Here is a 25,887-nt window from a genome sequence, read left to right as displayed (position 1 = left end):
GAACATCAGGTTCATTACTTCCCTGCAAAACTGGGTCTCTGAACTCTGAAGCGTCAACCAGTATTTGTGCTCATTGGTGGACACTGGAGTGGCAGCCCCGGTGGAAGCCAGAAGGCTCTCCTTTATTTTGAGATAGTTGAAGTGACTGAATCCTTGTGTAGAGATGAATGACTCCCTTTTGGATGATACTCTGGTTTGCATAGTATATCAGAGCTGCACACAAAGTAAGCTGGACCGGAGTATCCTTTTAACAGTATCCAAAGTGGGGGTAAGGTGTTTATGTATAGTGGGGTACCTAGTCCTTGAGGTGCTTGAGTCCATTCATTTGGCATCTGATTACGGGTGGCAGAAGAAGTTGGGTGCAGCCCCAGGGAGTCCAGGAAGACACAGGTACAGCGTATGGCTTATGGCTGTATCCATGTTTTCCAGAATTCCCTAGGGGAATCTTCAGCCACCGTTATTCAAATGCCGAACGATCAGATTCGATCATGCACCAGTTACACTTATCTCTAATATGTAACAAATGGCTGAAAGCCACTGCATGAAAAAAAGCCACTCCCTGCTTTCTAATCTGGCCACATATGGATCACACTTAAGCCAGATCAATTTTTACTAGACCCTGACTCTAAAATGACCATTGAATACAATAGTGGTAGTAATTTTTCAACTACATTTACAGACATGTCCAACAATAATGATACTTGATTTCCATGCGATTATTTTATTGCATTACGTTGACATTGGAATGATGTAAAGTCCAATTATAAGATTACCTATAATATGGCAGCATATAATACCGGCAAGCTCAATTCTTGCATGGAGACCATCATTCCTACTGTAGAAGAGAAATACATCATCAGAATTATCTAATCACATAAGCATTAAAATAAAAAAAAAGTTTGTGTATATATATACACACACAAACTCTTATTTAAATGCTTATGTTTGCCATCATATATATTTGTACATCATATATATATACAGTATATATATGTATATAAAATCCGTAATGGAGTGCACTCTTGTAGTGGTAAAGCAGGGTGCAGAAGCTGAGGACTGGATCCACGTCCTCTAATACATACAAAATAGAGTTCCGCTGCACTCCTTCGGTGAAAAACAAAGGGCCACATGTATCATCCGGCGAATGGATGATTTTCGGCGGAAAGTGCCGATTTGCGTCTTTTTTTAAGCAAAAATGGCGGATTTGCGAATAAAATATTCGCAAATCGGCACTTTCCGCCGAGTACGCCAGGGGGGGGGGAAAGGGGGCGGAAAAGGGGCGGAGAGTGGGCGGAACGGAGGGCGCGGACTCAGAGTCCGCGCCATTTATCATCCGTTCCGCCAAAATGTACGCCGAAAACCTACTCCAGTCCTCAGCTGGCGTAGGTTTTCGGCGGTGCGCAACGGCGCGCACGGGATTTATGTAGAGGCAGTCCGCCTCTACATAAATCTCCGTAGCGCCGGAGCTGCGGGGGCATTTTTACGTCCGGCGTAAAAAACGCCGGACTTAATAAATGCCTCCCAAAGTGTTTTATTCCATATCAAAAAAGTTATTTACATACTGCAATGTTTCTGTCTCATCCCGAGACCTTTTTCAAGCATAGTGTTAGTGAGTCTCACATCATATATTTATACACACGTGCTTACAATTCAATTAAGTGTTAATTAGCATAGTGAATTATTTTTTTTGCATAAATAAACAATAAAATTGCATAATAGGGTCCACATAGGGACAACAGTGATAATATGTGTCCTGTCGCTGTGCATTACATACAAATTGATCCAATCTTCATACTGTGCAAAGTGACATCTTTAAAAGCAATTAAATCTTGAGCGGAGTCTACCACCATTTGCTACTGCTTCCATTCATGAATTCTCAGTGTGACCTCCTCCATGTAGATGAAAAAAAGTTCAGTGTTAGTGCGCCAGCGCGTGTGTCCTCTCATTACACACGATTGTTGTGGGCGGAAACATCGGTAAACATGGGTGGTCTGACGGGAGCAAGACATTCTACTATTATGTAAACCGGAGTAATGGGGAACTGTCCGTAACATCCAAGGTATTATACAACCTTAGCTGGTGTCTATTTTCATATCTAATAGGATGTATCTGTGATCATGGGGATTCTAGGGAAAACTGCGTGGAACTCCATCCTTCATACTGTGGGTTATCCGGCCTGACACCGATTCCTCAGTGTGAACACTGCGGATCAGTGAAAGTGTAACTTCGGGTGTCTCAACTGTTCCACAAAGTAAAACAGGAGGCTTCCTGGTAACCTGCCCAAACCCAATATTCAGTAGCTGCTAATCCCTCCCCTGATCTAATGCAGATATCCCACCGGTCATGATGTCTTATCTCACTTGCTGTTGTGTACCTCCTTGGCAGTGGTTCATGGTGGTTTTCTCACGCTCCGTGGTAACATCTAAGGAAAAAGATAAAAGAAAAAAATGTGAAAACTCAATCTTACACCAGATTGCAACACAAGAAACTACCGGGGTCCCTGCCGGAGTACACCCTTATTGGGTTACCTGTACATTTTTGTGCTGATTTTAAACTCTACGTTCAGACCATGTGGTTGAAGTGTGTTAAGACGGAAAATCCACGATAATTCGCGTTTTTTAAGTAATGTTGTACGATCCCCTCCCCTATGCGGACCAGTGGCGAATGGTGGTAGACTCCGCTCAAGATTTAATTGCTTTTAAAGATGTCACTTTGCACAGTATGAAAATTGGATCAATTTGTATGTAATGCACAGCGAATGGACACATATTATCACTGTTGTCCCTATGTGGACCCTATTATGCAATTTTATTGTTTATTTATGCAAAAAAAATAATTCACTATGCTAATTAACACTTAATTGAATTGTAAGCACGTGTGTATAAATATATGATGTGAGACTCACTAACACTATGCTTGAAAAAGGTCTCGGGATGAGACAGAAACATTGCAGTATGTAAATAACTTTTTTGATATGGAATAAAACACTTTGTTTTTCACCGAAGGAGTGCAGCGGAACTTTGTTTTGTATATATGTATATACACTCATTAGGTACCACTTTATTAGGTACACCTGTCCAACTGCACGTTACCACTTAATTTCTAATCAGCCAATCACATGGCGGCAACTCAATGCATTTAGGCATGTAGACATGGTCAAGACAATCTCCTGCAGTTCAAACCGAGCATCAGTATGGGGAAGAAAGGTGATTTGAGTGCCTTTGAACGTGGCATGGTTGTTGGTGCCAGAAGGGCTGGTCTGAGTATTTCAGAAACTGCTGATCTACTGGGATTTTCACGCACAACCATCTCTAGGGTTTACAGAGAATGGTCCGAAAAAGAAAAAACATCCAGTGAGCGGCAGTTCTGTGGGCGGAAATGCCTTGTTGATGCCAGAGGTCAGAGGAGAATGGGCAGACTGGTTCGAGCTGATAGAAAGGCAACAGTGACTCAAATAGCCAACCGTTACAACCAAGGTAGGCAGAAGAGCATCTCTGAACGCACAGTACGTCGAACTTTGAGGCAGATGGGCTACAGCAGCAGAAGACCACCCTTTACTAGCATGGTGTACCTAATAAAGCGGCCGGTGAGTGTATATATGATGTACAAATATAATAGCATTGTATTGGTACAACAAATCAACACAAGTACACTCACCTTAAAAACATACCAAGCCTTGAAAACCCCTATGATGATGGATATATGTTATAACCAAAGGGGTTTTCAAAGCTCGGGATGTTTTTAAGGTGAGTGTATGCTTATGTTGCTTTGATGTACAAGTATAATGTTATTATTTGACAACCATAGGCCCCCTCTCTCTACACTGAATCTAAAATTACCTATCTTGGTCACGCTCTCTTGACTAAATTAAGAATTTAAAAGCGGGGTAGACCACACTTTTGGGTCCCGCTCTAGAACATCACTAGTAGACTACGTTCAGTCCCTTAAACTCAATGGGTGTTCTGTGAGTAGGCTACAGTATACGTCAGCATACATTTTTACAATATGCTAATATACTGTATACCATGTGATGTGATGTTGATGGAACCTATTGGATTAACAGGGGCTCTGCATAAAATAATAGCAATGTTATAAATAATGGGGGACCCTATCATAGATTTTGCATTGAGGCCAAGAAGCTTAGAGTTGTTCTGAATACAACATTCGCAACAAAGCATTTTTAGAAAAATGAAATCCGCGCTATGGTTCTGTTTTTTATTCGATTAAAAGCAATAATGATGAATGGCCTTCCCCCTGACATGATGACACCTATATTTCATACTGTCGCTGCCTGATTTTCCATTTCAATAGCAGCAGGGAAAAATCCAGAAATGTGACATATGTGGCTGATTAATAGCACAGACATGTTCAGTGTAGGATTGCATAACCCGAGCAGAAACGGGATCGCATGTTTATAACCCATGATGGGAAATTACTGTCTGCCCCCCCCCCCCTTTCCAGTACCGTGGACTAGATACACCATCCGGAGAACAATCAGTATATATTGTGTCCCGCATAATCAGCTGCTGGAGTCTATGTCATAGTGGGACAAAGAATTCCTTATATAAAGACACTGACATAGTGATTCATTACTCATCTGCTTAATAAACTCATTTTATTGACTTTTTTGAAGTGTAATATGTTACATTTGTCACGGGGTCCAGAAGCCCGACTAATGTCATCACATCAGTCATAAATGCTATTATCTCCAAATACAAATACAATGGCTGTATCTCCCATTCCAAATCATAAAAAGGCTTGTAAGCAATAAACAGAGGTGCTGTTAGAGGGGTAATGATGCCTAAGGGGGGGCTCTGCCACATAAGATGATAGTAGTATTATATATGGCACATGGGAGGTTGGGGTCCTGTTACGGAGGCTGTATTGGAGCCCAGGAGCTTTAAGCTGCTAGGCACATGATATCTAACTACGGTCGGTCACAAGATGTAAGTTTAAGTAGTCACGGGACACTTCAGAGTGAGATTTCTGCTGTGCTATTGTCCTTGAGGTCTATTGAGATGGTGATAAATCCACGTGACTGTCTGCCATTGATCTTCAAAGACGGCTGTTGTCTCATGACAGTGTTGCAAAACCTAAGGTCCCCCATACACTTTGGTCATAGGAGCCTCCCGGCTCTTTGCCAGTGGCCAATGATTTATAAGTAAGTCAGAATGGATGGATTACCTGTTGAACGAGCTTGAACGAACTGGCCTTATTAATATACCTGTCTCGGCCATCAGTAGATTGTCCGGGCAGCCCATGGAGGACAGGGGCAGTCTCTGCTCCTATTCCACAGAAGGACGGCAGCAGATCGCCGCTATATGAGTCATTTGTCTTTCAACATGTTGAAAGACAAGCGACTGCAACAATCAGCCGACAACGTTCATGTCGGCTGATTGTTGCCTTCTATTACACAGAACGATTATCGGCCGTAACGGCCGATATCGAAAACTGTTCCGTGTAATAGGGCCTTTAGTCTTGCAAGTCTCCAACCTGTGACTCTCTACGGGTCTCTTTTTGATGGTCCAATATGCAGCCGTCTATGAAAGCAAACAAGCTCCGATCAGCAAGATCAACTCATTCCAAGTGAACAGCAAAAATGGTTCTTATTCCCCTTTCACAGTAGACTTCTTTAGCACGCCCTTTCATATTGAAATGAATGGCTTTATCCAGTAGGAGAGTTTCCATAGCACTCATTCCCCATCCGCCTCGATTCTTCTGGCTGCACATGGTGCCGAGCTTCCTTGGTTGAAGTAAAACCACATTACGAGCTTACTGTCATTCTGTACGGAAAACTCGAATACAGTCCTAATAGAGGTATGTACATCACACTATAAAAAATAACATAGAAACCGAGTATTAGAATTCGGTAGAAGGTTCTCGGCGTGGAACATTGTTTCCATTTTGGGAATAGTTCGGCCAGCGAGACAGAAAATAAGTGAAGTTACAAGGTGTTTGTAAACCACTTCATAGCCTCACACCTAAGTCCTCAGACTTCCTTGGCTTCATAAATGGAGGAAAGAACAGACACGTAGCACAATATAGTCTTTGTTGTAGTTCTCATCAGAGATTAAAAGGCTGAATCTTTAACTGTCATAAAAGTCTGTGCTCCTGTCTCTCTCTTCTGTTGCATAAATCCCTCAGGTTTATGGCGTTCATTCCCTCAGCCTTGCCTTTCATCTCTTCCCTTCTCTTAAGAATGGAGCACACGCTCACTCAGGTTTACCCTAATCCCATGTACAAACTGCGAAAGGAAGACGTGGAATAATCAGATGTCTAAGAAGTGACTGACACCTTAATCCCGGTGTTTAACAAGATAATTTGGGGAGGGTGTAATTACGGCCTGCTGAGTCTGTAAACAAGGGACAATGGTGGTGAAGTAGGCCAGAGAGTTCTGGCTGTTCCCACTGCTTTTCACACTCTTGAGAGGGAGGACATTGGCTATATAATGACATAGTCTATAAAAGTCAACAATTACTCTATTCTGGGGTCCTAAATTACTCCATTCAAGTAGGCCAAGTAGTCCTGGCTGCTTCCACTTCTCGTAAAGCGGTCATCAACTATATCGTGTTCTAGTCCATAGAGAAGTGGCCAATTAGGTTGTGTCAAAAATAGAGTAAAACTTGTCATGAATATGCTATGGCTAAGTGTTCTCATGCCCAAAACACGTCAGATACTTGAAGGCTGTCTTTTCCATGTCCGAGTGTACAATTTTAACATATACCGAATCAAGTAAAGGCCCGCTTATACTTTATTTAGTATAAGGTGTACGGGGGGGGGGGGGCCTCCCAACTCTTACCGATCTTACAGATAATATTGGACATGATGAATTTTCACTGCCTGACCCTTTTGCTCTCTGAGGAATAAGTTGGTGCCAGAGCTGTCTGACTGCGGCTTACCCATCCCCATAGAGTAGACTTAAACATTCTAATGTTTTGAACATTTATGTATGGGGGGGGGGGGCTGGGAGAGATAGCTGCCAGCTGAACAATCGGTTGGTCAACAGTTATTAAAGTGAGAACCCTCAGTGATGGATATTTCCTCCTTTGTTAATAGGCAGAAGTAGACTGATGGCTGTACAAACATTGACCAAAATGATCATCTGATGAACGGTCATGTTGCATGCACATCCATACACATTTTAGTCCATAATGGCCATTACAATTGCTTAAACTAGCCAAACATAATCTCCAGGCAAAGGACAGGCACTCTTTCCCAAAAGATCAAGTGAGGCCAAAAGTTCTTTCCTGAACAAAAAAAAGTATTTTCCTCTATCAGGTGAATATTTTAAACACAGATGACTTCCTTCCAGACAATAACAGCCATAGGTCATCTGTCATTACCAAATGTGTCAATTTTGTATTCCTTAAAATAATTATTTCAGGCCATATTAATTCAGAAATGGCATTGACATACTCTAGATATAGATAAACTTTTAACTTTAAGAATAGCCACATTCGAATGACATTAGGAGAGACTGGTTGAAGTTCTGTACTATGCATAGACAATAACCCCCTATACAGTGACCATATATTGGTAGATACCAGCACTCTCTGCCGACCATACAAATCAGGACAGTGACTTATATCAAGTGACTTGCAGATGACGTCTTCTCTGATGGGATCTGGCCAGTCCATGACTCTTCTCTGCAGAATCTGCCAGCAAAGCATTTAAAGGAGAAGTCCAGTGATTTCTGAATGCCAGCAGCCTGCAGTAGGAGGGGGGATATTGGTTACTAGTAGGAATTTACTTCTCCCCATGTCTGATGTGAGTGGCGGGAGCGGCCGCGGGACCCCCGCCAAGCTCTGGATATCACCAGACTTTTCCTTTTAAGGTTTTTTGCTCCGGCACATATAGTATTAAGCCTCTCTGCCCTCATATAGTATTAAGACCCCACTGGGCCCCCATATAGTAGTTAGGCCCCTTCTGTGGCCCTAGTTAAAATGTTGAAAACCGCACCACTCAAATTTTACTGAAATATAAGCACGCCATAATGTATCAAAAAACTGGTGCAAGTGTTTGATAAGCTTCTCCGTTGTCTTATATGTTTCTATACAGAATACCAGTTTTTCATGGTACCTTTAAAAAAATTTGTATTTGTTTACAACTTGTATAATAGTAGACATGTAATTTGCAACCAGACAAGATCTAATTTTCCCTTGGAGCTGAGATAATAGAGATAACCTCTTTACAACCTGTCAGAGTGGACAATAAAGTCCTTACAACCTTTTCTACTAACGTCAATAAAGTTACTGTGAAGTTTCTCCTCCCTATTGACCAACTACAGCCTTTGGAATAAAGTTTAAGTACAGAAGGTACAGTAGTCACGCAGCTACTAGACCTTAGGGCCCTATTACATGAGGCAAATATCTAGCTATCATCAGGCAGAATGAAGCAGATGTCGCCCCGTGTAATAAAGACAACGATCAGCCAAGGAGCCGATCATCGGCTGATCATTGTCTTTCAACGTGTTAAAAAAAATCAGCGCCCACCAGCAGCACATTGCTCTGTATAATTGCTGATGCTTGGACAATGGCTGATTGGATATAAAAAATAATGTGCTTACCTGTCCACGCTCCCCCTAGTCTTGTCTGTGGGATTCCCCACTCACCGCAGCCACTACTGGCACTTCCAAGCCTGTCTCTGCAGTGACAGCCTGCTCAGCCAATCACTTGCCACGGCACTGTCCCGACTAGGCGATTGGTATGGGCGGCTGCGGTGAGCGAGGAATCCAACAAACAAGGCTAGAGGACACAGAGGAAGCGTGGACAGGTAAGTACATCTTTATTATTTTATACTAACTACGTCCGTGCAGCCTTTTCTGCACAATGATCAAACCATCTAATAGGCTCTAGCAGATCCCTTTATTACAGGGGCCATGTAATACACCCTTTAGGGTCTCTTTACATGGCCTGATATGACTGGGACATGCCAGGACACAAACAAACGCTGGTGTTCATCTGCAGTGCTTTTTAGAAGGTATGTTTAATCGCACAACTGGGCCAAACAGATGATCAATGTATTGTTTGTGTGGCCATTTAAATTTACTACACAATGATAAAGCGATAAATTTTAAAACTGCACAAAAGATGCTATCAGCCGTCAAGCGGTTATTTTCCCACTCCGCACTGACACTTTTACATGATCTAATTTTTAGCGGAAAGAGAGCTCCTTGCTGATAAACAGCTCATGCAAAATTCCTTTAGGTGTATTTTCAGGCAGTGAAAATCCATAATGCCTGACCCTCCTCTCCACCGGTATCGAGTTGGGACCTTGAGACGGGGCTTAACCCTTCTTTCCACCAAGTTGAGAGTCGGGAGGCCCCTTATATTGTCATAAGTCGACCTTACTGTATTCGACCCTCACAGCTCATTCAGTCCACAGTATGGCAAGCTTTAGTGTTTACATTTTGTGACGTTATGTCCAACAAATTAGGTTGTGCAACAGTGGAAGGTGGCCATATATACAGTAGAATGATCACTTAATCATTTCACTGATGTGATCATACACTTTTTAGTCCTTTTTGACCATCAGTCATTCAGACTGACCATACAGTACGCGACCAAGAACACCAACGAACCATCTTTTAATCAGACAAAAACTTCAATTAAATCTGACATCTCTTCAGACAATAAGGGTCTCATATCAGAGACTAAAACATTCGTTGTTGAATTTCACCTGGCAACCATTCTTTCCGGTTGAAAACGTCCATTTTCATCAACTTTAGTGTAATGTGGATAGGCACCTTAAGGGATGAGGTAGTTGGGGAATTAAAGTATCAGCAACAGGTGTGTGATAATGAATAAAGTGCTAATCCATCATTTCAATGGAGTTTGCTCCCTGGCTCCATCTGATTTATGTTGTTTTCCTCAAAGAAATTTTTTTTTTCCTACATTTTTAGGGGACATACTGCTCTTTTATAGCAGCTGTAGTTTAGCTCTGGTTTGTTAAAAAAAATGACTGGTGTGGTTTATCTTATCCATGTCCTTTATGCCGATGGAGTCAAGCGGGACTTTGAAGACATGTGTAGGATTGTATATAGTACATATGGCAGCCACCTGAGGAGATGTCATTCTCCAGACTGACAATGGGGATATTCTGGACAGCAAGGGAATAGAAATTCATGAGAACGCATTCAGCTGCCACTCGGGACATGTAATCAGTCATATGTAGCTTTCAGCGAGGACAGCAATCATCATTATAGAACTGACAGTCTAGCGTTACCTGTATACTCATTGGCAGCAGATGTGTAACAGGACTAGTGCTTGTATAAATGTGGAGATGACCATCCAAGTATCCTTTAGCAAGGGTATATACATACATGCAATAGAGACAGGTCCCCATGCACTTTAGACTAAAGTCGGTCGACTGTCTAAAACAGTCTTTAGGGTAGGACAAGCGTTGGACTTGATGGATTTTTACTGACCAACCCTTTTGTTCTCAGAGGGATAAGCCAGTGCCAGAGCAAAACAATAGCAAACAAGATTGTTTATCGTTAACCTGAAATCGTTCATCATATTACACAGAACGATAGTCATTAGTTACGATTGTTTACTTCATCCGATCCCAGCAAAAGAAGGAACAATTTGGAATTACACTGAATTATTAGTGAACAAATACGGAATTACAGTAAACAATTAGCAAATGATTAACAATGATTTTAGGGTCAGATCTGAATCAACGATCAACAACACATGAACGATTTTTCAATTGTTGCCTGCAATTACATAGGACGATTATCTTTTTAATTCGAACGATATAACCATTTTCTGCTCGATAATCATTCCATGTAATAGGGCCCTTACTCTCCCCATAGGGAACCCAAGAGCATTCAGCCATATATAGTTATATAGACACCTTAAGTTGTATAACAGTCTCCTCTACTGATGGTGTTGGCAAAACAAAAGTTTGTTGGCCCGACCCCGTTGTTCTAGGAGAAATAAGCTGCCACCAGAGCTGGTTGGCTGTGGCTTACCCCTACCCTCCCTATGTTTAGCTGGACCGAACGTTCATGTATATAGGAAGGGTTAGAAGAGGTTGGTTGATAGTTACTGGTGCATGACCATCTTAAGTATCCAGCTTGATTTACGATCAGATCTTAAGACCCTAATACACAAAGGGTTAATCAGTTGTATTTGGCCGATTATAATCGCTTCATGTAATAAAAGGCAACGATCAGCCGACATCAGCCCATGTAATAGGGACTTTAGTTCTAGTTAATTCTCTTCCTCTGGTGTGTTTAACTCAACGTACCCAACATTGCTACTATCTTAACCAATAAGGCATGGAGAACTTTCCTTTCCTGAAAGGAACTTGACATTTCATGGCAGATTGTGGTATGACCCAACAATGGACTATTTTGTTCGTGAACTTCCTGCCCTCAAATAGAAAGATTTTTGGGGAAATTTTTATATTACTACGGTCAGTTTGGATGTATTGTCGGTCTGGACTAAACCAACGAAATCTGCTATCTCAGCAGTGCTTGTGTGGTACATCATAGCATGGATAGTTCTACCACATGAGACAGTCTGCGTATGTTGCTTTCCAAAGAACATATCCATAGAATAACACAGAGAGGATGTCGGATAGATTACATTTCGCCAGTGTCATGTTTAGCTGGCCACAAATAATTCGGACCATACAAGCGATGACAAGCATTTGTGGCATTAGTGGTGTATGGCAGAGATACTTAGCATTTTTTCTCAGTAAGTTATTGCAGTCGTTGAACTGGTAACAAATTACATTCAACCACAAATTTCCAAAGTGTGGACTACATGAGTGTTGGATCACAGTGACCTTTGCTTTGATTAATAGAACTTCCATGGGAAATGTTTTTGGTCATAGGAAAATGCTTGTATGCATTCTGTAAGAAGAACATTCGAATGTCGAAGAGGTTGGAATTATATTTAATATATTCAGATTTAATTTTCGTTTCACGCTGGCTATAGACATTAGACAAGATTTGGTTGAATCCATTGATTTTGATAGGATTGGTCGACCATATGATGTGTAGGAGGGGCCTTTTGACTCTCTCCTGATACTGAGGGAGAGAAGGATTGGGCATGTTGGATTGTAATTGCCCAAGCTTTTTGTCACAAAGATAAGCTACTGCCAATAAAAACCAATCTTCCTGAAAGTTCATATGTATGGAGGAATCAGAAGAGCTAGCTATCCACAGCTATTTTAAAGAATTCAGGACAGGGGACTTTTTGGCCAAAGTGCCAGGAAAGATGAAAGAAATAATGTGCACTTACCTCCCCGTCTCCAGTGCTGATACCCGTATACCGTGGATCTGGTCCCACTGGTCCCCGTCCGCTTCTTAGTTAGAGAGAGGACCTGGACATGTATTCCAGGCCCATTCAGCCAGTCAAAGGCCGTAGCAGGGTCCCGCTTTGGACTTTGACTGGCTGAGTAAGCCTGCCTTGGACGCTGACTGGCTGAGTAAGCCTGCCTTGGACGCTGACTGGCTGAGTAAGCCTGCCACATCATGTCCCAGGTCCTCTCTCTAACCAAGAAGCAAACAGGGATTGCGGTATATGGGCATCAGCCCTGGAGCCAGGAAGGTAAGTGCGCATTATTTCTTTCATCTTCCCTAACACTTCCCTAAAAAGCCATGCCTTTACACAGAACATGTAATTGAGTGGCCAGGCCACACGAACGATCCCGCTATCATTTATGCGGCCATTTAAATACATTTTCACGCCCAAATGTCTCTTGTTTACACAGGATATTCCTGCTCCTTGGCTGTACACTGACACTTTTACACTGGCCAAATTTCATCCGAATGAGCGTTTCTAGCAATGGTCGTTGTTGATAATCGCCCGTGTAAAAGGGCCCTGGACTCTTATAATTGTCTTCCACAAAACCAGCCTCTGTGACTGGTGGAGAGTCCCCCACCAAGGTTGTGTCTATCTCCATTCTACCTCCACTCTGGGAGGCTACACTCCCCAAAAGCATTTCAAGTAGGATTGTACAATATGGTTTCACACCCTGCTTCTTCACGGGTCATTATGGGGGGGGGGGGCAAAAGTGAACTTTTTTACTTTCATGCTGGCTGAACCACAAGTTTTCAGGGTGGTCCCCAGCGCCTTCTGTCTATATCAAGACTGGTGTGGCAGACAGAAGCCACCGGTGACTGCACCAATGACTCATAGTCCAGGCAACGTGAACAATGATGACAGGTTCCTTTTAAGCGTTTACCACCCTTGCAAATTAGTGGCCACAAAGAATAAAGTGATAACCTTCCTATCTGTTTATTTGGGACGTACCTCGGAATTAATTCTAATTGTGATGACCCTTTTACAACTTTTTAATTACAATCCCATTACTTGGTGAAATATCTCCCACGTTAGATCTTAGTGGGTTGCCATGTGAAAACTTATCTGGCAATTTGATTTCCAATTTACTGATAAGTCTTTCTGGGCTGTGGTGATATCTATTTGTGTTAATGCTGTGCTGGGCCCTGCGTTCTCTCTCTTGCTGGGGACAGGTTAATTTCAGAAGAATTATAACCCTGTGATCCTCCAAGCTCAGCACATTGGGAATGGATCCATGTCCCCAGCTGCAGACCGCCCTATCACTCTTCGCAGAATCTCGGTGACGTTTCATTATCTCTATAACCTTGGTGTGTAATGTCTAAGGCACCTGACTTTGATATTCCCAAAGAATTGTTTGTCTAGCGAGAGCCTAATGTTTCCTGCCTCTACCAGACATCAATACTCACCTGTCTAGATATTGACATTTATTTTAAAGGCAGATAAATGTGCTACTGTAGAATAATATGAAATGTCACTTAGCATTTTACAGTCAAGAATTTATCATAGGGATTTTTAAAGCCGCTCTATGTTTCATATACATAAGCAGGATATAGAGTGAGTGATAAATTTAGTGTTTGCTGCTTGTGCATCCGGGATTTCAGCAAATCCAAATACTGATGTAAGGAGAATTTTAAAGAGGCCATAAGACATCTCCATGGCATATATGGGGACGTAGCTCTGGGTGTGCAAAGGTAGTAGTTGCTTCTGCTCCTGGTAACACACGAGACCATAGGCCCCATATTGTAAATGGAACATGGACCTTGTTACAATTTTTTTTATTTTGGCCCAGGGGCTTCAGGTTGAACCTCTGATAGCCTGTTACAGGCAACCACTATAGGAAAATTGGTTCTTTATGGCTCTATTACACGGAGCAATAGGTGGCCGATGTGCGACCGCACATCGCTACGTGCAATAGCGGGTTGACAATTGTTCAAACACTTGATACCTTACCTCTCCTCGCTCCTGGTCTTCTCTTTTGTGCTCCGCAGTTTCCCGGTCCCGGGAGCAGCAGCATTTGAGTAGCCTGTCAGCCTCAGCCAATCACAAGCCGCTCAGACGCTGCTGCCACTGGAACTGGAAAGCTGCGGAGCACAAGAAAGAAGACCGGGAGCGAGGAGAGGTAAGGTATTGGGTGTTTGGGCAAGGGCTGCCTGGACATCGCTAACGATGTCCATGCAGCCCTTACTGCCTGATTATTGGGCCTTCTAAGGGTCTACACTAACAGGTGTAGCAGCTCCTTTCTCTCCATGTCGTATTTTAATATCCAGTATTGCTACTGTACTTTTGGAGCTGCAGCCTTAAAGGAAAACAGTCATCATGAAAGCCTTACCTAATCTATCAGCACCACAATATAGAGCAGGAGGAGCTCAGCAGATAAATATTTTCATGGGTAAAGATTCAGTATAACTTGTTCTTCTTTATTGATATCTGATCTGTCAATGTTTAGGAGTCCAGTGGGTGGTCCTATCCACTGCAATCCAAGGAACTGAAAGAACAGGGATTTCAATCGATAAGTTACAAAGATATATATTAAGCTATTCATCTTTTCCTGCTCTATAACATGTTATTGATAGAATACATAGGACATTCATTGTGAAAGGTTTCAATACACATTAGATAGGTGTTCACCGATCCCACTGTTTTAGATGGTGCAAGCTAACCATCAATTGAATATAGTGGCCTCCTAAAGGCGTTATCCAGCGCTACAAAAACATGGCATATTTTCCCCCTTTCTTGTCTCTAGTTCAGGTGTGGTTTGCAATAAAGCTCCATTTACTTCAATGGAACTGAGTTCCAAACCCCACCCAATGTGGAGACGAGAGGAGAAAAAGTGGCCATGTTTTTGAGCGCTGGATGACCCCTTTAATCTCCCCAAAGGCAGATGTCATGGGAGGAAGGCATCGGGCATGGTGGATTTCAACTAGGGACCTTCCCCCTCTTCCCATTGACAACAGGTTCATGCTCGGCCAAGCCAAGCGTGCACGTTTATGTAGGAGTCGGAAAGATGGCTAAACACAAACTTATATGTATGACCAACTTAAGGCCGCGTGCGTGTAGGGTCTCTATGTGCCATTGTATGTTTTATGTAATATGTACAACATTATTGGCAGAGCAAGCCATTATTCTTTTTGTCAGTGTGATTAAAAAAAAACACCTCTGTATACCCCCCTGTGAAATTGGAGAAGACGCCATGGATCTTTATATTGGCCTCCGCATGGGTAACACACAGCTACTTTTTTTCAAAAACAGCACCACTCCTGTCCAGCTCCAATCACTTCAATGGTACAGAGCTGCAAAACCACACCCAAACTGAGGACAGGACATGTGCTGTTTCTGGAAGAAAGCGGCCATGTTTTTCTAAGCCTGAATAAACCCTTTTAAGAGTTGAATACTGGGACTTTCTGTTATTTTAGAGCATTGCTGTTCCTTTTCTTTTTTTCAATCGGACAACCCCTTTAAGTGTAACTTTGACTGATCTTCTATTTCCTGACTGCTTCACATTAGTATATAATCTGATCCTAGCTTGCATAACAAGTGAAGTGTCAGCGTCACGTAACAGTGAAATGAAAGGCGTCTCAGGTGTAATACGATATCTGAGTAATTTGGGACTGAACGTGTAAATCAACATGCTGTGAAATCAGGTGACAAGAATAAGATGAAACGATGACTTACCGAGGAAATGGAGACAGACATTTGGTGACAGTTGATAATGCAGAAGTAGCAGCGAGTCGGGGACGGAGCTGTCCAAGATCTGCATGTGCGCACTTGTTTGTCTTTGAATTACAGAAACCTGGCAGAATTTATGCAAAAATTATGGGGCTTCTGGGATTTCAATCTCATTATTTAGAAGCTAAAATAGCAACTTAAAATAACCGTTGATTTATTAGGCTAATCCATCAAAAAAATAAAAATAGAGATACCGGTATAATTTATGTGTGCAGCTAAGAAACAACACATTGTACCAAGTGTAACTTACCATCCCAGGGATTGCTGAGACCTTGTCGGGATTTTTTTTCTTTGTATAGTAAATGAGCTGTTTATCAATCCTATAGTTCACCAGGTCTACTTGGAAATATACAGATAATTATAATTACTGCTATCACTGGCAATATAATATATTACGTAAATATAATTATTGCTACAACTGACATTTAAAGGGGTCATCCTGTGTGCAAATATTGGTAGGCCCTCAATGTTAGACTGGTGGGGGTTGAACTCCCATCACCGCCACTGATTGACTGTCTCTTTAATGTTCATCTTTGCGTCGCTGTACTATATGAAGCGACAGTGCAAGGGAGTGAATGGGGTAAAGATACAGGGGGAGATTTATCAAACATGGTGTAAAGTGAAACTGGCTCAGTTGCCCCTAGCAACCAATCAGATTCCCCCTTTCATTTTCCAAAGAGTCTGTGAGGAATGAAAAGTGGAATCTGATTGGTTGCTAGGGGCAACTGAGCCAGTTTCAATTTACACCATGTTTGACAAATCTCCCCCAATGTTTCTTGTGCCACTACTAAAAGTATAGTGATTTCTGGGCTAATGGCAAGCAAACATTTAAAGGGGTCCCCACTAACTCACCTCTCCACCATCACAGAAGAACATCTCTACAAACTACTCTCCACATCACATCTCACCACCTGCGCACTTGACCCAATCCCATCCCACCTTATACCCAACCTCTCCTCAGCACTTGTCCCAGCACTAACCCATCTCTTCAATCTATCGCTAACTTCTGGCATCTTTCCATCTCCATACAAACATGCAACCATAACACCCATCCTTAAAAAGCCATCCCTTGACCCTACCTCCTTATCCAGCTACCGCCCCATCTCGCTTCTCCCTTTTGCCTCAAAACTCCTGGAACAACATGTCTACCATGAACTATCCTCCCACTTTTTAACCAACTCGCTTTTTGACTGCTAACTGCCAAAACCTCACGCCAATATTTTGTGCTACTTCTCCTTGACCTATCTTCTGCCTTCGACACAGTTGACCATTCTCTCCTCCTACAAATTCTCTCATCCCTTGGCGTCACTTGCTCAGCCCTCTCCTGGATCTCCTCTTACCTCTCCAACCGCACTTTTAGTGTTTCCCACTCCCACACCACCTCCTCTCATCGTCTCATAGGCTACAACCTATAATAATTCTGCATCACACTTGAATGGCTGCACTTTACCTCCTGTTTCTCTCCCCGTACCTTATAGATTGTAAGCCCTCACGGGAAGGGTCCTCTTCCCCATGTACCAGTCTGCCATTTGCTTTCATGGAATGTGTTTTAACTTGTGTTGTTTCTGCTCGTTACCCCTATCTATTGTATACCGCTCTGGAATTAAGGGCGCTCTATAAATAAATTAATTAATTAATAATAATAATAATAAAAAATAATACTCTGGGGACAATCTGGTTTCAGAAAATTACACAGATTTGTCAATTATTACTACGGGGATTTGCTACAGCTCTGGACAGTTCCTGACACGGACAGAGGTGGCAGCAAGGACCAACGTGTCAGACTGGAAAGAATACAGCACTTCCTTCAGGACATACAGCAGCTAAGTACTGGAAGTACCTGAAATTTTTGAAAATAAATAATGTATAAATCTGTCCAACTTTCTGAAACCAGTTGGTTTGAAAACATTTCTTTTTCCTTGGAGTACCCCTTTCAATGTTTACTTGCAATTTTCCTTGCAGTCACTGTACTTTTAGTATTGTTGGTGCAAGAAACTGTAGTGTTACCCCACTGTGACACCATGGTCCCTACAAACAGATGATCGTTAGGGGTACCAGGACCCCAATTAGTTTAAAGGTTCTTTTAGACGTGAAGATTTGTTGGCGAGATTGGTGCTCATTTGCAATGCTTTTACACAGCATGGCAAATCTAAGATTACAGGTAGTCTATACTTACCTATTGCGCTGCTACTGTGATCCGGCATCCTGTTCCCCTAGCTTTCCTGTCTATTTCCTGTATCTTCAAGCCCTGCCTCCTCTGGCTGTCAATTATTCTGGAGGAGGAGGCGGTCTGAAGATACAGGTGCTGGACAGGAGAGCTGGGGGAACAGGATGCCAGATCACAGAAGCAGCGCAATAGGTAACTATAGACTATCTGTGATCTGGAAACTGACAGCAGTGATATATGTATAGCTGTGCTGTCACTTTTCCTTTATCCTTATCGGCCGCATCTTCTTTTTATACAGTAATATGTGTGGTGGTGACAATAAATTTTAAAACAACCTCTAAAGACACGATCAGCCGAGCATCGGGTATTTTCCAGGTCCTTACCTGATTGCTGTCACTTTTACACGAGTCGATTTTCAGCCTCAGAAATGTTTCTTACAACACTTCCGACCCTTAACAAGGCTTTTCCTTAAAGCAATAACTTTGAGACACTGGGCTACTTGCAGTGATCACATGTATGATCACATGACCACAATTTGTTACCTAAAAGAAGTACCAACATCTGGCCTGTTCACTTTTCCAGTGCCAGATCCGTCACATGACAATTAATACCAGCCCCCAATGGACCCTATTGACTTATAATGGCTCTCGTCGTGGTGATACACATGCAGGGGTTTTCTGTCTGTCAGGTCTGATGGAATATGCAATGCAATGAAAGCTCCGAACGAGTCTCCGAAGCAGGTGCGAACACAGCCTAAATTAGGAAATTGCCCAAATACAGCAAAGCGTTTTTGGACTCGGTTCTACTGTGTATCTCTAGGCAGTAGTTTGTCATGTGAGACAATTTAAAATCTAATTTAATCTTTAGAATTTAATTTAAATCTGTAATCTATTTATCATGAAAATTCTTCGGAAGAAAAGATTGACTATTCCTGCCCCCGGGTGCGTGTTTGGGAATGGGTTTGCCTCCCACCGCCCCTGTGAGTTGGAATGTTTGCTTCCTGGCCTCTGGTAGGCCTCGCTGACCTGCTTCTGTTCATTTAGAGGCAATTAAATCAATCTTGTTCCAGCTCTGTTAAAAACCGGGCCCTGTGAGTGTGTCCATACTGACAGGTCCATGACAGGCCGGGAAGATTGATTATAGGGAGGACCTCAACTTCACCAGAAAGAAAAATACAGCCAGCCTTATTATTCACAATATATGCATTTATTGTTCACAGCCGACTCACTGAACTGGCAGAGTTGTGTCCCGGAGGTAGCCGGACCAGATTTCCTGTATCCCAAAGAAATCCAGAATTAACACCCTTGTTCCACAGAAAGAACGGAGGTTTGTCTTCAATAGTTTGGTAGAAAAGCAATGAATAATGAACATGACTAATGATCCCCAAAATGCACATTTACCTTACTTGTTTAACAATTTTTTTCCCCCACTAAAATTAGTCATTTAAAAAAAAAAATATATATATATATATATTCATCCATTATGGTGTGTGCACAAATATATTAGGAGTCTTATTTTATCTGGCCTAGAAACAGCAAGATAGGCACTCAATTGCAGTGCCTTTATACAGTATGTGGCCATGTTCATACGCTGCATGAGACCAGCCGTTCTGTGCAGTACTGGCCGGATGATCTTTAGCGACGCAGGATTCTGATGCGGGCGCATCCGTGTGCGCCCGCATCAGAACTCCCCATTGCACACTATGGAGCGTGTGGCCGCAGTCGCTCGCTCCATAGTGTGCACTGACAGGGTTTTCTGTGGCCACTATTCAATGAATAGCGGCCGCAGAAAACTGACATGTCAGTTGTTTGCGGCGCCGCTAGGAAATGTGTCAATGTGCAACAACGGACGTAGTTTTACGAAAATAAACATAGTGTGAACATAGCCTGACTAATCGAGCAAACGGGATGTAGGGACAAACCCAGTAATGTTTATGCAGGGATTTAAATATATTGCACAGTAGCCTAGCAGCGCTGGGGTTTGGGGTTCCAATCCCACTAAGGACCACATTTGCAAAGGGTTTGTATGTTCCCTCCGTGTTTGTGTGGGTTCTCTCTGGGTACTCTAGTTTTCTCCCACACCCAAAACACACAGATAGCTGCATTTCAGACTGTAAGCCCTAATGGGGACAGCAACCAAAACTGACAAACTCCACTGGCACTTTAACACAGACCAATTATCAGCTGAATTATCAGGCTGTGTAAAGGGGCCTTACAGATCTATTTCTCCGTTTACATAATTTAAAATAAAAAAAGGCTAAAAGGTTGTCACAGCTCCACCTCTTACAATTATAGCTGTATTCAGTAGAGATGATCGAACAGGGCCGAGGTTCAGGCCCGTACGAACCCGAACCATCGGCATTTGACTCCCACTGCCTTCCCGTTCTGTGGGGAAGGTGGAGTAAGCCTGAGTACTGCCTGGAAAACAGGAATACAGCCTATTACCTAGGCTTTATCCCTGTTTTCCAGGTGGTACTCAGGCTGTCTCCACCTTCCCCACGGAACAGAAAGGCATCAGGAGTCAAATGCCGATGGTTCGGGTTCGTACGGGCCTGAACCTCGGCCCTGTTCGATCAGCTCTAGTATTCAGTAGCAGTCTATAATCTGTGCGACTACAGATGTGAGTAACATGCCTAAAGACCCACTAACTAGGGATGGTCCGAACCTGCCGAGGCTCGGGTTCGTATGAACCCGAACGCTCGGCAGCAGACTCCCTCTGTCTGCCCGCTCCGTGGAGCGGGCGGATACAGCGGGAGGAATGCCTGGAAAACTGGGATACAGCCTATGGCTAGGGCTGTATCCCAGTTTTCCAGGCTCTCCTCCCGCTGGATCCGCCCTCTCCACGGAGCGGGCAGACAGCGGGAATCATTACCGAGGGTTCGGGTTCGTATGACCAGACCATCCCTACCTAACACTGCATTCTATTAAACCCACCCAAATGTATCCCCACTGGGGGGGGGGGTAGGGTCTTTTGTTTGTTTGTTGTTGTTTCTTTTTTTTTGGGGGGGGGGGGGGGGGGGGTCATTTAGAGGAATGTCACTTTCTGAAAAGTCAGCAATGATACCTTAATGTATAATGTGAATATTTCTGCTAAGCTGCTGGCAGACATCACTGGCATCACTGAAAACACAATCTCCATCCATAAATCTTCAAATCCTATTCTCCCCCCAACACAGTCTGTTGAGAGTTAGTGGACCACCACGTACAAGAGGATCATTTGATCCCACTAAAATCAACACGTACCATTGCCAATAACAATATGGAGCCAATCTAACATTATTTCCCTATAACCAACCAGAACAATGTGTGCATGGCGTTGGTACATTCTCCACGTGTTTGTATTACTAGTCACCAGATTGTCTTTTTTCTCGTAAGCCTCAAAAACATTCTGAAGGTCAATATGAAAATGAATGCCTGTCATACAGAGGTTAGAATGTAAGCCCTGGGGGGACAGAAACACATACTTACTAAAAGACCTGATCTTGGTGAGACAGTCCTGAGAACTGGGACACAAACAATGAGTAGTATGGAACACGATCTGTGTACAGTGCTGCAGAACATGTTGGAGCTATAAATATCATAACATGTGACTTGGTGTTAGCCCTCTGTCCATTGACATTCTTAGATTTTACTAATAGTGGTTAACACTGTTGCTTGTGCTGGGGTCATGGCTTCAAATTCAACCAAGGGCAACATTTGTTATATGTTCTTCCTGTATTAATATGAATTTTGTTTACACTCTGAAAATGGTTAGTTTGCAAATTAGACTGTAAAGGCACTTTTACACAGACCAGTTATCAGCCAGGAGCGTTCGTGCAGCCCGGTGACTCGATTTGTTGCGCCGTGTATGCGACCCGCTCAGCCGACAAACCTTTAGGTCCTTACATATCAGTGGAAACAGGGGCTGATGTGACTTCTGATCAAATCTGCATGTCGGAATATGCCGCTGTACTATAAAAATACATTTAAAGGAGAAGTCCGGTGAAAAATTTTATTAAGGTATTGCATTGCCCCTCAAAAGTTATACAAATCACCAATATACACTTATTATGGGAAATGCCTATAAAGTGCTTTTTTCCCTGCACTTACTACTGCATCAAGGCTGCAGTTCCTGGATAATATGGTGATGTCACGACCCGACTCCCAGAGCTGTGCAGGCTGTGGCTAATGGAGAGGATGATGGCAGAGGGACATTGAGGGACACAGATCACTGGAGGGACACTAAGCATCCCTCTGCCATCATCCTCTCCAGCAGCCACAGCCCGCACAGCTCTGGGAGTGGGGTCATGACATCACCATTTTATCCAGGAAGTGACATCACCATGTTATCCAGGAAGTGACATCACCATTTTATCCAGGAAGTGAGGCCTTGATGCAGTAGTAAGTGCAGGGAAAAAAGCACTTTATAAGCATTTTCCGTAATAAGTGTATATTGGTGATTTGTATAACTTTTAGGCGGCAATACAATACGTTAATAAAAATTTCTCCTTTAAAGGGGTTATCCGGAATAAAAAAAAAATCTTGCAAAAACAGCGCCACCACTGTCCTCAGGTTGTGTGTAGTAATACAATTAGCATCCATTCACTTCAATGGAACTGAGCTGCAAAACCCACATAGTGGTGCTGTTTCTAGACGAAAGCGGACATGAATTTCTATGTGTGGATAATCCCTTTAAATTGATTTCTAATCCTTGGACAGTATAGAGGTATTTTTGCATCTGTATTATAGAAGCAATCCTGGCCCAACCGCAGGGTCTGATGACCTGAGCTAAAAGATACATGGACTCATGTCTGTAATACAGATGCATATTATACTGGAGTGATAAAGGCCTTACTATGTAAAGGGTAGTTAATACCATCTTTACCCTTGTGTGACACGTCTTGGAGGAGCAGGCTGCATGATAGGTGATACATATGTAAAGCCTTCCCCTGCTCTGCGGCGGTGATGATAAGCTTGGCGTGTGATTACCGGCTACATTTCTCCTGCTCTCTTTCTCTTCATAAGAGAAAGGGTATAGGAGAGCAAAAAAAATGCTTCTTCTAGAAGGTTCTGTGAAGATTATTACAGGCCCTCACAAAGCAGTTAATGAAAGGAAGCATAAAACTGTCAGGCCGGGAGGTGATGAATGGGCCTGTGAAGCTGATGTCCGTGCAAAGGAGCAAAGGTATTCAAACAGAGCAGCAATTTGTTCTGAGTGATGTCTCCTCTTCAAAGCTGCGGGTTTAACAGCCTGCTGTAATGTGCCATCTTACCCCTCTTCCCCTCACAAAACTTCTGGAGAATTTGGCCGAGCTTTAACCCCTCAATCCAGACACCAAAAAACACCAAACCAAACTCATATATCATGGGAAAGGCTTGCCTGCCCTGACTAGGCCCCATCACCGGAGACAGATTTACAACCCATAATGTACATTTCTGTCTCTTTATATGCCGAATACCGACAACAACCGGTTTAAAAAATGACACACGAGACAGCCGTATTGTTCCTCGGCCTTCCTGTAAACAGACCATTTAACGTCATACATACTACTTTGTATACAGGCCCCCATACAGAGCTTCTATACCAGCCAGGGCCGGCGTGAAATGTCACAGCTGATATTTTTTTGGCTTCCGTGGGCCGATCACAGAGACATAACTCTATCATCAGTGTCACAGCAGCGGCCATGAGACCACTCACACTTGTCTCATCCACAAGCTGTTAACAGATATATGTAGCGTCGAATGCAAAGTAAAAGCCGACCCATAGAACTGGCTGAAACTTTTTGGATGAAGGTAGAGATGATTGAGATGATCACCCCAGACTTTAAGTGGTCATAACAGTGAAGTACTGAACATCGAGCAGTTTGAAAACAAGGCCGGCCCGAAACCTTAGATGAACCAGTATTTTACTTGTCATAAATCCACACAGTATAGGTTCCTGTTTATCCATGCTGGAAAGTTGATATCAGCTAAAAGTTTGTGATAACTTTATATAACGGAACACAGGTGAGAAAGTTGATTTGTAAAATTTGAGATTGAACACTTAAAGATTTATTTTTTAATCGCTTTAATAACTTAAAGAAAAACTCTGGGCTGGGGTGATTATGGCAGAGTGCTGGAGAGGGGTGGGATGAAAGAAGTAACATGCTCTCTAATTTTCCGGTCCAGCGCTGGTGCTGGTATCCCACAGCTCCGATCCCCCGGTCTCGGACGCTTCTGTTTCTGAGGGGGTCCCTAGGACATGACATAATAGGCCCACTCAACCAGTCACTGGCCGAGGCAGGACCCAGCTACGGCCACTGACTAGCTGAGATGGCCTAAAATATCACCCCTGCCTGGAGTTCTTCTTTAAAGTCTGCTAACTGATTCAGTTGATTCAATCATTTCTATAGCAGTGAGTTGCTGCTCATAACTTGGGTCCAAGATGGAAATTTGGGTATGATTGGAGTTAATATCAATCTTTTAGAGTTATAGGAGCTGAGATATAGGGTTCTAAACGTAGAATCAATAAAAAGAAAAAAATATATTATTTTTAAATCAACTGGTGTCAGAAAGTTGCAGAGATTTGTAAATTACTCTTAGTACTTATCAGCTGCTGTATGTCCTGCAGGAAGTGGTGGATTTATTCCAGCCTAACACAGCGCTCTTTGCTGTCACCTCTGTCCATGTAAGAATCTCTTCACAGCAGTACAGATTTTCTGTTTCAATATATTTTATTGAATTTTTGTCAATAAAAATGTTTGGCAAACAAAAGTATAACAAGAGTACATCGAAAGTACAACAGACAAAACAGTTTTCACAAATGGAAATATAGCTAAGGTAAAGTTAACAATAACGTAACATGTATAAGATAGCATGTCTATCAAAATATGCATGAGGATGTATTGAGTCTGTATGTGATATCATGGTATATGTAATTATAGCTTATTCAGAAAACAGATAAGAAAATAAGCAGTACAGATTTTCTATGGGGATTTGCTACTGCTCTGGACAGTTCCTGACACGGACAGAGGTGGCAGCAGAGAGCACTGTGTCAGACTGGAAAGAACCCACCACTTCCTGCAGGACATACAGCAGCTGATATACACTGTTGGACTGGGTTCACACTATGTATATTTCAGTCAGTATATTTCAGTCAGTATTGCAACCAAAACCAGGAGTGGATTAAAAACACAGAAAGGCTCTGTTCACACAATGTTGAAATTGAGTGGATGGCCGCCATTTAATGGCAAATATTTGCTGTTATTTTAGAAGAGCTGTTACATTGAAATAATGGCCGTTATTTACTGTTATATGGCGGCCATCCACTCAATTTCAACATTGTGTGAACAGATCCTTTCTGTGTTTTTAATCCACTCCTGGTTTTGGTTGCAATACTAACTGAAATATACGTAGTGTGAACGCAGCCCTAAGCTGGGTTCACACTATGTATATTTGAGGCTGTATTTGTGAGGCTGTATAGCAACCAAAAAAAGGAGTGGATTGAAAACACAGAAAGGCTATGTTCACATAATGTTGTAATTGAGTGGATGGCCGTCATTTAATGGCAAATATTTGCTGTTATTTTAAAACAACAGCTGTTATATTGAAATAATGGCCGTTATTTACCGTTATATGACGGCCATCCACTCAATTTCAACATTGTGTGAACAGAGCCTTTCTGTGTTTTCAATCCACTCCTGGTTTTGGTTGCTATGAG

At 42.6% G+C, this 25,887-nt stretch overlaps 1 long non-coding RNA gene across 4 annotated transcripts; it reads right to left on the bottom strand.

Annotated features, from left to right (window-relative positions):
- Window positions 1-738: 738 nt before the first annotated feature.
- Window positions 739-16,661, bottom strand: LOC138770880 (uncharacterized). 4 transcript variants are annotated; one of them, XR_011359599.1, is made up of 6 exons: window positions 16,467-16,661; window positions 16,294-16,379; window positions 15,990-16,107; window positions 14,647-14,802; window positions 2,361-2,422; window positions 739-835 (listed from the first exon to the last, which is right to left on the bottom strand). It is a non-coding gene; the product is annotated as an uncharacterized lncRNA (long non-coding RNA). The 4 variants fall into 4 exon arrangements; XR_011359640.1 differs by having other exon boundaries at window positions 2,339-2,422; window positions 16,294-16,661; XR_011359548.1 differs by having other exon boundaries at window positions 16,294-16,661.
- Between the last annotated feature and the right edge of the window lie 9,226 nt (window positions 16,662-25,887).

Source organism: Dendropsophus ebraccatus, chromosome 1 (assembly GCF_027789765.1).
Source record: "Dendropsophus ebraccatus isolate aDenEbr1 chromosome 1, aDenEbr1.pat, whole genome shotgun sequence".
Lineage (NCBI taxonomy): Eukaryota > Metazoa > Chordata > Amphibia > Anura > Hylidae > Dendropsophus > Dendropsophus ebraccatus.
Note: the sequence above shows the minus strand (reverse complement) of the source record. Positions and strands in the feature narration are given on the sequence as shown.